Raw genomic sequence first — 15,058 nt, 5'->3', positions numbered from 1 at the left:
CCAATTGTCAGGTACTCGTGGCAATGTCATTCTTTCCCGTTGAAATCTATCCACGAACTCTCTGAGCAGCTCTGTATCTCCTTGCTTAATTTTGAAGATATCCTCAATTCTTTTTTTAACTTTTTGATCTCCCGAGTGTGCTTTGATAAATAAATCTGCAAGCTCAGCAAAAGAATTTATAGAGTTTTCAGATAAGAGAGAATACCATGTTAGTGCCCCTTTAGTGAGTGTTTCACCAAACTTTTTGACCAAGACTGATTCAATCTCCTGTTTAGTCAAATCATTGCCCTTGACTCCTGTTGTAAACGCAGTAACATGATCTCGTGGGTCTGTTGTTCCATCATACTTTGGAATATCGGGCATCTTGAACTTCTTTGGAATTGGGAGAGGGGCGGCACTTGGCTTTCATGGTTGTTGAGGATATTTATCTATATCTACTCCCTTGATCACGGTTGGTACTCCAGGTATTTGTTCTATGCGATCGTTTTGCTCCCTAAGCTGTTTCTGCAATGTTAGCACTAAATTTTCCAAATCGGAATTAATTGGATTACCTGGGTCTCCCTCCTGTGTTTCACTGGGGGTTCCACCACTGCCTGAATTAACCAGTCCAGAACGAGGATTCTCCAAAGTATTATTATTTGAAGTAGGTGTGGGTGGAACAGCAGGTAAGTTTTTGTAAGGCATCATCCATAGCTTCAGCATTTTCAAATTGACCTCATTCTTCTGTGTGAGATCCTTCAGGAGTGCCTTCACGAGATTGTCGTGGTGAGTCTCGTGGTGTTTGGTCATTTTGCGGATCTCCTTGATTTTGCTGATTGATTGGGTTTCCTTAGATATTGTCATTGTTGTTCGACATAGTTGATTCCACAAAGAAAATCAAGCTGAGATATAATTGAATATCAGATTCCCGGTAACGAAACCAATTTATTTAACCAAAAATTAGATTTTAGGTCAAAGCTTGAATTTAGAAGAACACGGGTTACTGATAATCGGAAAAGAGTATATAAAGAAAGAAATTTGTGAATAATATAATCAGAAAGCAAGTAAATCATAGTATATTCCAATAGTGTTTTTTTTCTTACAGATGTTTGTGACTTTCCCTTTTATAGCCATTTTGGGAATACAGACTTTGCCTTTGCCATAATAAGACAATTATGGGCAATTAATGACTTTAAATGTTACGTTATGCAATTATATATGTTAAATACATATTCTCTAATGTTTCCAGTATTTAATACTCATTAAATGTTGTATCTGGGCTCTTTTTTGCTGTCAGATTCATTCCTTTGACTCTTCACGATCTTTGACCTTGAAATGTCTTGAATAGGTACGAGCGTTGAATTACTTGTATGACTGGTCGTGCCTTCTCCATTTAACTTGTTCGTATCTGTTATTGCTCGTATCTGTTGTTGCTCGTATCTGTTAACCAACCTTAATTCTTTGACTGCTTGACCAGTCTATGTGTCATGACACGTCACCTCCAATATGCAGAGTAAATTTTTCCCAATACACTAGCAACCATAGATAATTCGGATTAACGAGTGTGATTATTGAACTTAATAGGATTGTTAAACCAACCACAACCCTGGAATCTTCATCTCCTCTGAATTGAAGTCTCATCATACCCATTTGCATTCTTGTTGATTTTGTTATAACTTGTTTAATTTTCGCAATAGTAGATTAATAGAAAAACATCACTCTTGATTATCTTGGTCAATTAAGTGATTTTAGTTTGCTTAGTGAACGATCAATCTAAGTCTCTGTGGGTTCGACATACGACTTTCGAGTCACTTTATTACTTGACGACCACGTATACTTGCGTGTGTGTTTGGTCACAACAAGTTTTTGGCGTCGTCGCCAAGGACTTAGTTATTGATTGTTTATCTAAGTTTAGCTTTTAGTTGATTTTGTTCAAGTTTTTAATTTTCTTATTTTTTTTTTCTTATTTTGACATGACATCTTTGATTAAAAATTGTTTGAATGATGATTATTCTTACTTTGATGATCCTTGTCCATATTGTGGAGGACCCCACTGGTAGAAAAATTATCAGAATATTCCCAGGAGCGAGTTGTGCGCACAATCTCAATCGTTTGAGTGGAATATTTGTAATATATGTGGTGGTTAATATGGCCATTGGGATGGTTGTCCTAATTCTTTTCATCCTTCTCTGAGCCCTTATTATGATATTTCTAACAGTGTTTGTGAGTTTTATAGGGACAATAAAGTACAGGATATGGAACGTGATGCATATATTAGGGATATTCTGAGGCAAGTAGCAGAGCAACATGATGAAATCAAAAAAGATATGAAAAGAATGAGGGCAGCAATCACAAGAATGAAGGCCAATACGGAAGAATTAAATGAAGAAGGCGAGTACCAGCGAGAGAAACAATTTGAAAAAGAGGAGATTTTGAGTCAAACTTGGATGGTAGAACAAGCTGAAAAGTTAGAAATTTTATGAGGCTCAACTTGAGAAAATTGCAGATGGGATTAAAGACTTAATAGAAGGAAGAGTTGAACTGGACAAGAGATCGAAAATTTTGGCATTATTATTCACGACTTGGGAGCTCAATTGACTGCAAAATTTGATGCGTCTAACGCCCAACAAAATAGTTCTTAGTTGTGTGAAACTGAAAAGGAGCTTATAGGCCAAATTGAGGAGCTAAAAGTGGAGAGTCAATCATTCGACCATACTTTTATTGATGATGTCCAGGTTGAGGAAAGCATTCTAGAGTCATCTGAGGAAGTAGATAATGTTATATTTGAAAACTTTAGTGTGTGTACATATGAGTATGTAAATAGTNTTATTATAACAGTGTGCTTTCCATAACCATGAGTGGTGAAAAGGCTCCTTTTTTGTGGTAGTCCCTGTTAATTTGTTGAGGAGATTGTAAGCGGATTTCGTTGTGAAGTTTCCATCCTCTGTTTCCTTCCAAAAGAAGGAGTCGTTTATGTTTTCTGAGAAGGGGAGGTAAGTTTGTTGTATGATGTCCGAGATTGTATTTGGTAGGTCATATGTTATTGCATTTAGGTTTCCAGTTATTATTGGTAATGATATTTTTAACAGTTGTAGTAGAATCTTCCTTGTTGAGTGGTCCCTCGAATAGTTCCCGTAGTGTGTAGCTGCAACGATCCGACTAGTCGTTTTGAGTAATTGCGCCCGGTTCGGCAGTTTGAGGTTACTAGCAGCTTCATGTTATGTGTATCGACTTGCGTGCATGGTTGGATTCTATTTCCAGATGAATTAGAGTCGAATTGGAAGAAGAAATCTAGTCGAATGGGGGCTCAATTCATAAGTTTGAGATGGAAACAAAAAGTGGTTCAAGTCGTGCCCCGACATTAATTCAGGCGCTTGTTGGGAGGCAACCCAGCTTTACTACTTTCTTTTAGTTTTGAATTTCTTCTTATTGTATTATTTTTATTGTGTCTGTTTTGATTTTGTAGGATTTTGAGCATAGGGAGCAAAGTCATTGGAAGTATGCAAAAGCGAGCTAGATGGTGAGAACTAAGTGTGGGGTGCCCACGCAAAGGACCATGCCTGAGGGAAGTCTGAGTACCTCGTGAGCCGCTATTGCTTCGGCCTTTGGTCTTTCAGGGAGTTTCTCGTCCACCCTCATTATTGTTTTGCTTTATTTGTGCATTAGGGACACGACACTCTATTAAGTGTGGGGTGGGAGAATTCCTCTAGATAATTAGTAGTAGTACGTTAGTAAAAATGATAACTTCTTATTTTAATTTTAGCTTCTTATTTTTATTTTCGTAGTTATGTAGTATTTAGTAGCTTAATTTTATTTTATTTTAAATGTGGAAAATAAGAAAAATAAAAAAAAAATGTGATGACCCAAAAGGTCATCACTTGATTTACAAGTCAATTCTGTGTTTCGAGGTCTTAAAAACCTCCTTTTATCTCACCTCGATTTGCGTGTGCAGTCCGGGCGTATATCCAGAACGCTTTTATGTAAAAATTTGATAAAAATGCTAATTTTGCCTTTAAAATTGAATTTAAGTTGACTTCAGTCAACATTTTGGGTAAACGAATCCGGACCCGTGATTTGACGGTCCCATAGGGTCCGGAGAAAAATATGGGACTTGGGCGTATGCCCGGAATTGAATTCCGAGGTCCCAAGCATGAGAAATGAATTTTTGAAGAAAATTGTTTAATTGAAATTTTAAGAGTTTTTGGAAATTTAAATGTGTTTGAATTTGATGGTATCGGGCCCGTATTTTGGTTCCGGAGCCCGGTACAGGTCTTATATGGTATTTAAGTTGTGCCTGTAAAATTTGGTAAGAAACGGACTTCATATGACGTGAATTGGACCCTCGGTTGAAAATTTTGAACTTTAAGAGTTCTTGAGATTTTTCTTTGATTTTGATGCTAAACTCGTAGATCTAGATCTTATTTTGATGATTGGATCGCACGAGCAAGTCTGTATGATATTTTTGGACATGTGTGCATGCTTAGTATGGAGCCCCGACGGCTCGGGTGAGTTTTGGATAGGCCGCGGGGTGTTTTGAACTTAGGAGCAGCAGCTGGTGTGTTACAGGTCAGCAGGCTTCGCAATTGCGAAGCCTGGCTCTTAAATACGAGCTCGCATTTGCGAACAACCATCGCATTTGCGATGACTGGGCAGGGGGGGACATTCACATTTGCTAAGCTCCATGTCGCAAATGCGACTCCGGCAGAAATCGCAATTGACGAACGATGGTTCGCATTTGCGAAGATAGCAGGCCAGACCAACCTTCACAATTGTGAAGCCTTGGACGCATTTGCGAGTTCGCAATTGCGAACCTGGCATAGCAAATGCGATAACTGCGCTTGGGTAAATTGAAACTTAGACGGATTTCTTGTCACTTTTACAACTCTTCAAACCCTAAAACATTTTTGGGCGATTTTTCAAAGGCACCTACTCTTCCAAATCATTAGTAAGTAATTTCTAACTCATTTATTTCAATCTAATCCATCTTTTTACATGATTTCATTTCAAAATCAAGGGTTTTTCATGGGAAATTGGGTGATTTTGGGTAGAACTTAGGATTTTCAAATTTTGGGGATTTGGACCTCGATTTGAGGTGCGATTTCAAAACAAATTATATATTTGAGTTCGTGGGTGAATGGGTAATCGGATTTTGGTTCGAACCTCGGGTTTTGACCAAGCGGGCCCGGGGGCGATTTTTGCCTTTTTGGGAAAATTGATAGAAAACCTATAGTTTAGCATTGGGATTGAATTCTTTAGCCTTTATTGATGTTGTTAAATTAATTTGGGTTAGATACAAGTAAACTGGAGGCGAATTCTAAAAGGAAACCGGTGTTTGAGGCTTGAGTTGGCCGTGGAAGTTCGAGGTAAGTGTTTGGTCTAACCTTAGCTCTAAGGGATAGTCAGTTGTACGCTAAGTTTTTGAAGTGCGAGTTTTGGTTGAGTTCAGTTGAATTCTTGGGCCACGTTGTATCAGCAGAGGGTATTCAGGTGGATCCGAAGAAGATAGAGGCAGTCAAGAACTGGCCTCGTCCCACATCAGCTACAGAGATCCGGAGTTTCGTGGGTTTGGCGGGTTATTACCGTCGGTTTGTGGAGGGGTTTCATCTATTGCAGCCCCGATGACCAGGTTGACCCAAAAGGGTGCACAGTTCAGGTGGTCGGACGAGTGTGAGGCGAGCTTTCAGAAGCTCAAGACAGCTTTGTCCACGGCGCCGGTGTGGGTATTGCCTATGGGTTCAGGACCTTATACAGTATATTATGATGCATCGCATATTGGACTTGGTGCGGTGTTGATGCAGAATGGCAAGGTTATTGCATATGCTTCGCGACAGTTGAAGATCCACAAGAAGAATTATCCAGTTCATGATTTGGAGTTAGCAGCCATTGTTCACGCGCTGAAGATTTGGAGGCATTATTTATATGGCGTGTCGTGTGAGGTGTTCACGGATCACAAGAGTTTGCAATACTTGTTCAAGCAGAAGGAGCTAAATTGGAGGCAGAGGAGGTGGTTGGAGCTGTTGAAAGACTATGATATCACCATCTTGTATCATCCGGGAAAGGCCAATGTAGTGGCTGATGCATTGAGTAAGAAGTTAGCCAGTATGGGCAGCCTTGCGTATATTCCAGTCGATGAGAGGCCGCTTGCTTTGGATGTTCAGGCTTTAGCCAATCAGTTCGTGAGGTTGGATGTTTCTGAGCCCAGCCGTGTGCTAGCTTGCATAGTCGCTCGTTCTTCATTATTTGAGCGTATCCGTGATCGGTAGTATGATGATCTTCATTTGCTTGTCCTTAGAGACACAGTGCGGCACGGAGGGTCGGAGATGATGGAGTTTTGAGGATGCAGGGTCGTTTTTGTGTGCCTAATATTGATGGACTTCGTGAGTTAATTCTATAGGAGGCCCATAGTTCCCGGTATTCTATTCACCTGGGCACCGCTAAGATGTATCAGGACTTGCGGTAGCATTATTGGTGGAGGAGGATGAAGAAGGACATTGTTGCCTATGTAGCTCGGTGTTTGAATTGTCAGTAGGTAAAGTACGAGCATCAGAGACCTGGTGGTTTGTTCCAGAAGATTGAGATTCCTGAGTGAAAGTGGGAGCTTATCACTATGGACTTCGTAGTTGGACTCCCACGAACTCAGAGGAAGTTCGATGCTGTATGGGTTATTGTTGATAGGTTGACCAAGTCAGCGCATTTTATTCCTGTGGCAGTTTCCTATTCCTCGGAGCGGTTGGCTGAGATCTATATCCGGGAGATTGTTCGTCGTCATGGCGTGCCCGTGTCTATCATTTCTGACCGGGGTACGCAGTTTGCCTCGCATTTCTGGAGGGCAGTTCAGTGTGAGTTGGGTACTCGGGTCGAGTTGAGCATAGCATTTCATCCTCAGATGGACGGACAGTCCGAGCGTACTATTCAGATTTTGGAGGATATGCTCCGAGCATGTGTTATTGATTTTGGAGGTTCTTGGGATCAGTTCTTGCCATTACCAGAGTTTGCCTACAACAACAGCTACCAGTCGAGCATTCAGATGGCCCCCTATGAGGCATTATATGGTAGGCGGTGTCGGTCGCCGGTTGGGTGGTTTGAGCCGGGAGAGGCTCGGTTGTTGGGTACAGATCTAGTTCAGGATGCCTTGGATAAGGTGAAGATCATTCAGGATAGGCTTCGTACAGCTCAGTCCAGGCAGAAGAGTTATGCCGACCGCAAGGTTCGTGATGTGGCATTTATGGTCGGAGAGCGAGTGTTGCTCCGGGTATCGCCCATGAAGGGCGTGATGAGATTTGGGAAGAAGGGCAAGCTAAGCCCTAGGTTCATTGGTCCTTTTGAGATTCTTGATCGAGTGGGAGAGGTGGCTTACAAACTTGCGTTACCGCCGAGTTTATCAGCTGTGCACGCAATGTTTCATGTGTCCATGCTTCGGAAGTATCACGGCGATCCATCCCACGTGTTAGACTTCAGCACTGTTTTGTTGGACAAGGGCTTGACCTATGAGGAGAAGCTGGTAGCCATTTTAGACCGGCAGGTTCGGTAGTTGAGATCGAAGAAGTTCCCATCAATTCGTGTTCAGTGGAGAAGTCAGCCTGCCGAGGCAGCTACCTGGGAGCCCGAGTCCAATATGCAGAGTTGATATCCCAATCTTTTCCCCGACCCAGGTACTTCTTTTCTATGTCCGTTCGAGGACGAACGGTTGTTTTAGAGGTGGAGGATGTGATGACCCAAAAGGTCATCACTTGATTTACAAGTCAACTCTGTGTTCCAAGGTCTTAAAAACTTCCTTTTATCTCACTCGATTGCGTGTGCGGTCCGGGCGTATATCCGGAACGCTTTTATGTGAAAATTTGATAAAAATGCTAATTTTGCCTTTAAAATTGAATTTGAGTTGGCTTCGGTCAACATTTTGGGTAAACGGACCCGGACCCGTGATTTGACGGTCCCGGAGGGTCTGTAAAAAAATATAGGACTTGGGCGTATTCCCGAAATTGAATTCCGAGGTCCCAAGCCCGAGAAATGAATTTTTGAAGAAAATTATTTAACTGAAATTTTAAGAGTTTTTGGAAATTTAAATGTGTTTGAATTTGTTGGTATCGGGCCCGTATTTTGGTTCCGAAGCCCGGTACAGGTCTTATATGGTATTTAAGTTGTGCTTGTAAAATTTGGTAAGAAACGGACTTCATATGACGTGAATCGGGCCCTCGGCTGAAAATTTTGAACTTTAAGAGTTCAGGAGGTTTTTCTTTGATTTTGATGCTAAACTAGTAGTTCTAGATGTTATTTTGATGATTTGATCGCACGAGCAAGTCTGTATGATGTTTTTGAACTTGCGTGCATGTTTGGTATGGAGCCCCGAGGGCTCGGGTGAGTTTTGGATAGGCCGCGGGGTGTTTTAAACTTAGGAGCAGCAGCTGGTGTGTTGCAGGTCTGCAGGCTTCGCAATTGCGAAGCCTGGCTCGCAAACGCGAGCTCGCATTTGCGAACAACCATCGCATTTGCGATGACTGGGCAGGGGGGGACCTTCGCATTTGCAAAGCTCCATGTCGCAAATGCGACTCCAGCAGAAATCGCAATTGACGAACGATGGTTCACATTTGCGAAGATAGCAGGCCAGGCCAACCTTCGCAATTGCGAAGCCTTGGCTGCATTTGCGAGTTTGCAATTGCGAACCTGGCATCGCAAATGCGATAACTGCGCCTGGGTAAATTGAAATTTAGACGGATTTCTCTTCATTTTTACAACTCTTCAAACCCTAAAACATCTTTGGGCGATTTTTCAAAGGCACCTACTCTTCCAAATCATTAGTAAGTCATTTCTAACTCATTTCTTTCAATCTAATCCATCTCTTTACATGATTTCATTTTAAAATCAAGGGTTTTCATGGGAAAGTGGGTGATTCTGGGTAGAACTTAGGATTTTCAAATTTTAGGGATTTGGACCTCGATTTGAGGTGCGATTTCAAAATAAATTATATATTTGAGTTCGTGGGTGAATGGGTAATCGGATTTTGGTTCGAACCTCGGGTTTTGACCAAGCGGGCCCGGGGGCGATTTTTGACTTTTTGGGGAAATTGATAGAAAACCTATAGTTTAGCATTGGGATTGAATTCTTTAGCCTTTATTGATGTTGTTAAATTAATTTGGGTTAGATACAAGTAAATTGGAGGCGAATTCTAAAAGGAAAGCGTGTTTGAGGCTTGAGTTGGCCGTGGTTCGAGGTAAGTGTTTGGTCTAACCTTAGCTTGAGGGAATGGGTGTTGTACCTTATTTGCTATGTGTTAGTGTAGTGTACGACATATAGGTATGGTGACGAGTATCTATATGTTGGTGTCAAGCATGCCCGTGGGTCTCAAATTGTGATCATTGTGTCTCTTGCTAAGTACTACGTATGCCTAATTTGATGATTATCCATGTTGAGTAAGATTTATGATTTTCTTCTTGGTATTTGGTTATTGTTGAGCATTGGCTCTAGTTGAGGTGAAATTGTGAAGTTGATTATTGGCACAAGTTTGGTTATAGCTGATTCCCTTGCCGGGACGTATTTAATTTTTACTGTTGATTCCCTTGCCCGGACGTATTTATACTTATTCTTGATCCCCTTGCCGGGATATTGTTGTTGCTATTGTTTGGGTGAGAAAAGAGTGATAAAGCATGAAGGGTGATGCAGTGCACATTTACATTGATATTGATGCATATGGTGAGGAAAGAGTGATAAAGCACGAAGGGTGATGCCGTGCACATTCATACTTATTTATTTGGTGAGGAAGAGAGATAAAGCACGAAGGGTGATGCCGTGCACATTTTCATTACTTGATTGCATTGGTGAGGATTGAGAGTAAAATCACGAAGGGTGATGCCTTGCACATTTTAATTACTTGATTGCATTGGTGAGGATTGAGAGTAAAAGCACGAAGGGTGATGTCGTGCACTTATTTCCTGTTTGTTATGATTTCTTGTTGTTTTCGGTTCAAATGCCTTATTTGTCTTATTCCACTATTTCTGTCATTATTTATGTTGGTATTTCCCCCCATAGCATGTTACCCATCCCCGTTACTTTTGAATTACTTCTGTTACTGTTACTCTGCTAGATACTGTGTAACTGCAGGTTAATTATTTGTTGTGTCCTAGGCTCTACTTCGCCGAGGTTAGGCTCGACACTTACCAGCACATTGGTTCGGTTGTGCTGATACTACAATCTGCACTCTTTTGTGCAGATTCCGGTACTGGAGCATATGGACCTTAGCTAGGGGTTGCTGCCTTCAGTCCATCGGAGACCTGAGGTAGTCCTGCAAGCGTTCGCAGGCTTTGGCGTCCCCTTCCTATCTAGTTTCTTTCTGCTCTTTTCTATTTCGGAGACAGACTTGTATTTATTTTGTTCACACCCTGTTTGTAGTATTCTTAGATTGTCTGTGAGATTGTGACACCAGTTCTGGGTGGTTTATGTTTATGGTTCGTATTGGTATTAGCTAAACTGTTAAATTTCGTTCTTCCGCTTTATTATTTTGCTGTTTATAATATGTTAACTTGCGCTTGTTAAGAGGTTAAAAGTAAAAAGGGTAAATTAATCGGAATAGTTGGCTTGCCTAGCTTTCACTAGTAGGCGCCATCACGACTCCCGAGGGTGGGAAATCCGGGTCGTGACAAAAAAAGAGTAAAAAAATTGGACTTTTCCCGATGATGGATCTCCTAGACAGTTTTCTTGAGGGATTAAAGTCTAAACAAAAATCCAAAAATAAGTCTTTTAGTTTCCTTTAGGTAGTAATAATTCCTCGTGATTTTTCTTTGTGCCTCGGTTCTTTTTCATGGGATGTAGTTTGAACCAGGTAGTAGTTTTATTTTTATTTTTTAGAGCAGGACTTAGGAAAAAATGGAGGAAGAAAGATGAGATTCCTAGGCGCCCTTGACTTGTTTGACAGTAGCATATTTAGGCTTTGGCATGCTTAGTATCTTCCCTATATTTTGCAACTGGTCATGATACCTTTATAAATTGGATTACATGTCTCGTGACGCATATGTCTCCTAGTCTTGACTTATGTTCACTTTGTGCTTAATACTTAATTTCTTGTGGCTCCGTGAATACTTGTATTAGTTCGAGAGTCGGAATGAGACCATCCTTAGTGAGTCATGTGCCGATGTGTGAAGTGAGATTTTTGTATAGTCCATGTCATTGTACTTGTGTCTAGAACTTTCCCGGTATGTGAGTTGAAATGAAATTTTAGGTGAGACTCGGTTTGAAAATGATTTTAGGTTGTCTTTGATTTTTCGAGCTTAAATGATTATCACAAATAAAGCCTATCCCTAGTTAACCATTTTGAGCTTATAGACTTTTATTTGGCACCCATATTATAAGCTTATACCTCTTTTGTTCTTAATTGACATTGTTTGGATCCTTTTACCTCTTAAAGCATTTTCATTGTGAAATGAGCGCTAAAAGAAGTAAGGAGGGAATTTGGGTTGTTTTTGAGTGGAACCAATGAAAAGAAGATAGGTTCACTTGTTTCATAAAAGAATACACCACTAGCGAAAATTGTAAAGAAAAAAAATTGAAAAAAAAAAGAGAAGGAAAAATATAGATGAATAAATTGACATCTTGCTCTTGCTAGTGGGTATGAATTAAAGTAGTGCCTAAAGAAAGAGGGAACGTTGTTAGGGATGATTTTAGTTGTGAAATTAAAGTTGAGGCTAAAGAATATGCGCTTAAAGTTAATTATGTAATGCATTAAAGTGCTTAGGAGGATTAGCCACTATTCCTAAATATATCCTACTACCCGTCCCTTAGCCCACATTACAACCATGAAAAAGTCCTAATTGATTTTAGATCGAGCGAGCCTACACTAGTAGAGACTTACATTAAGGGAAAGCCTATGGTACCAATTGCATGCATGTGACTTCTTTTGTGAGAATGAGTGATTTTCTTTGATACATATGAGTCCTTAAAATACATTTGAGAATTTGATTTGAATGTGTGGATTCAACTACTCTCTTGTTCTTGTTGTGGGCAAACGGTTTCACGATGGATAATTAACATTGTTACACTTCTCTAATGATGTTGTGTGTTCAAGTCATGAGTGATTGTGATATTGAGTCAGTTATTAATGTTAGGACTGTTATGAGCATGTTGTCTTTGTTGTAAATATTTTTGAGAATGGCAAAAGTTAAAGGGAAGTGTGTTCTTAATGCATAATGTACAGCTTAATTGTTGCTATCAACCATGATCATTGGTGTAGTGTGCCTCAATTGTGTATAAAAAGTGCTCAAAGATAGAGTGAATTGTTGGTTGCTCGAGGACGAGCAAGAGCTTAAGTGTGGGGTGGTGATGTTTGGCTAGAAATCCATGATTTTGCATGTAATTTGCCTTGCATTATACCTCGATCTTGTTAATTTTTGTGTGAATAATTATGACTCGAGCTTAATAATGGTATTTTTATGTGTAGGAGTCAATTGAAAGTAATTTGGAGAGTTTGCATGCAAATTGGCGTCAAAAAGGGAAGAATTTGGAGGAAGTATAAGTTTGGTGCCCAGGTTGGCGCTAGGCACCAACCAAAACACCGTTGAGAGCATGCTAAAATATTCACTGTCCAGGTTAGTTCTAGGCACCAACCAAAACGCCAAAGACAGAAGACCAAAAAGTTTGTTGTCCTGGTTGGCGCCAGGCGCCAAGCGCGACGCCAAAGGGCGGATTTTGTCCTAATTCGGTTGGTACTTGGGGATTTCAACCCTAAACGTCCCCAACATGTATAAAAAGGGGTTCTAAACCTATTTTTGAGGGGTTGGACATTATTTGGAGGCAAGAACATCACATGGAACAACTTTTGGAGGAGAAAATCATCGAGTTCTTCATTCCTTCATCTTTTCTTTGTAATTTGTTTATGCAAAATACTTGAAAAATTATTACTACAAATATGAGTGGCTAAGAACTCTAGTTTCTAGGGTTGTGGTTGACATGATTATTAACATTTACTAATTACATCTTCGTTAATTCGGATTATCATCTTGTGGTTGTTTCTTTATTATAGTTTTAACTTGTGAATTGTTGTAGCTACCAATTCACCCTACTATCTATGCTATGCTTGGGAAAGCCGTGTTTAGATTATAGTAGAATTAAAGAGAGCTTGTTTCTAAACCCGTGGCTCGGGGAAAGATTTCGCGGTTTGGATAGGAATATACCTAACAGTCTTGCTTAGTTGAATTCCGTATTATATTCGTTCATGATAGATTCAATATCATAGGAATATAGGGTTGATATATTATGGATAGATGGATAGTATTGTGGGAACATGCTATCAATATAGACAATCCGGTCAACTAGCAACCATAGATAATTCCAATTAACGAGTGTGATTATTGAACTTAATAGGATTGTTAAACCAACCACAACCATGGAATCTTCATCTCCTCTGAATTAAAGTCTCATCATACCCATTTTCAGTCTTGTTAATTTAGTTATTACTTGTTTAATTTAGGCAATAGTAGATTAATAGGAAAAACATCATCTTGATTATCTTGGACAATTAACTGATTTTAGTTTGCTTATTTAATAATCAATCTAAGTCTCTGTGGGTTCGATATCCGACGTTCCAGTCACTTTATTACTTGACGGCACGTATACTTGCATGTGTGTTTGGTCGCAACAAGAAACCATCAATCCATTAACCTTCGTAGTTTCTGATAATTCCGCCTGCTCCTCCGTTATAGGAGTTTTTTTGGTGTGCACCATCTATGTTGAGTTTTAGATTTTGTGTGGTGGGGGGATCCATTTTATTCGTGTTTTGGTTATCAAAGGGTTTTTGAAGTTCTGATTTGTGAGACAGATATATTCCATAGCGCACATAAAAAAATTCCTGGGTATCAATGTGGTGAGAATCGATATTTAAGAGGTTGTGGTTGCGGTTTAGCCAAATATGCCAAAGGATAATAGGGGTTATTATTGCCAGTTGTATGAAAAAGTTGTTTGGTAGAAGGATGCTCGCATCTTATGTACAATTTTCTTTTATCCAATCGAGATGATTGGAGGGTGTTGGTGGGCTGATATTTAATTCTCCCCATATGTTGTTGTTGATGGGGGCATTGAAAGAAGAGATGGAATGTATTTTCATCTATACCACAATGTTTGCAAGAGGTTCTTTCTATGAAGTTTCTTTGGTATAAGGTAGCTGCAGTTGGTAGACGTTGGTGTAGTAACAGCCAAAGAAAAGTTTTTTGTTTATTATAACAGTGTGCTTTCCATAACCATGAGTGGTGAAAAGGCTCCTTTTTTGTGGTAGTCCCTGTTAATTTGTTGAGGAGATTGTAAGCGGATTTCGTTGTGAAGTTTCCATCCTCTGTTTCCTTCCAAAAGAAGGAGTCGTTTATGTTTTCTGAGAAGGGGAGGTAAGTTTGTTGTATGATGTCCGAGATTGTATTTGGTAGGTCATATGTTATTGCATTTAGGTTTCCAGTTATTATTGGTAATGATATTTTTAACAGTTGTAGTAGAATCTTCCTTGTTGAGTGGTCCCTCGAATAGTTCCCGTAGTGTGTAGCTGCAACGATCCGACTAGTCGTTTTGAGTAATTGCGCCCGGTTCGGCAGTTTGAGGTTACTAGCAGCTTCATGTTATGTGTATCGACTTGCGTGCATGGTTGGATTCTATTTCCAGATGAATTAGAGTCGAATTGGAAGAAGAAATCTAGTTTTGGAAGCTTAAGCGNAGCCATTGGAAGTATGCAAAAGCGAGCTAGATGGTGAGAACTAAGTGTGGGGTGCCCACGCAAAGGACCATGCCTGAGGGAAGTCTGAGTACCTCGTGAGCCGCTATTGCTTCGGCCTTTGGTCTTTCAGGGAGTTTCTCGTCCACCCTCATTATTGTTTTGCTTTATTTGTGCATTAGGGACACGACACTCTATTAAGTGTGGGGTGGGAGAATTCCTCTAGATAATTAGTAGTAGTACGTTAGTAAAAATGATAACTTCTTATTTTAATTTTAGCTTCTTATTTTTATTTTCGTAGTTATGTAGTATTTAGTAGCTTAATTTTATTTTATTTTAAATGTGGAAAATAAGAAAAATAAAAAAAAAATGTGATGACCCAAAAGGTCATCACTTGATTTA

The sequence above is a fragment of the Nicotiana attenuata genome, chromosome 11 (assembly GCF_001879085.1).
Source record: "Nicotiana attenuata strain UT chromosome 11, NIATTr2, whole genome shotgun sequence".
In the NCBI taxonomy this organism is placed as follows: domain Eukaryota; kingdom Viridiplantae; phylum Streptophyta; class Magnoliopsida; order Solanales; family Solanaceae; genus Nicotiana; species Nicotiana attenuata.
The sequence above is the reverse complement of the archived record's forward strand: the minus strand, read 5'-3'. Positions refer to the sequence as shown.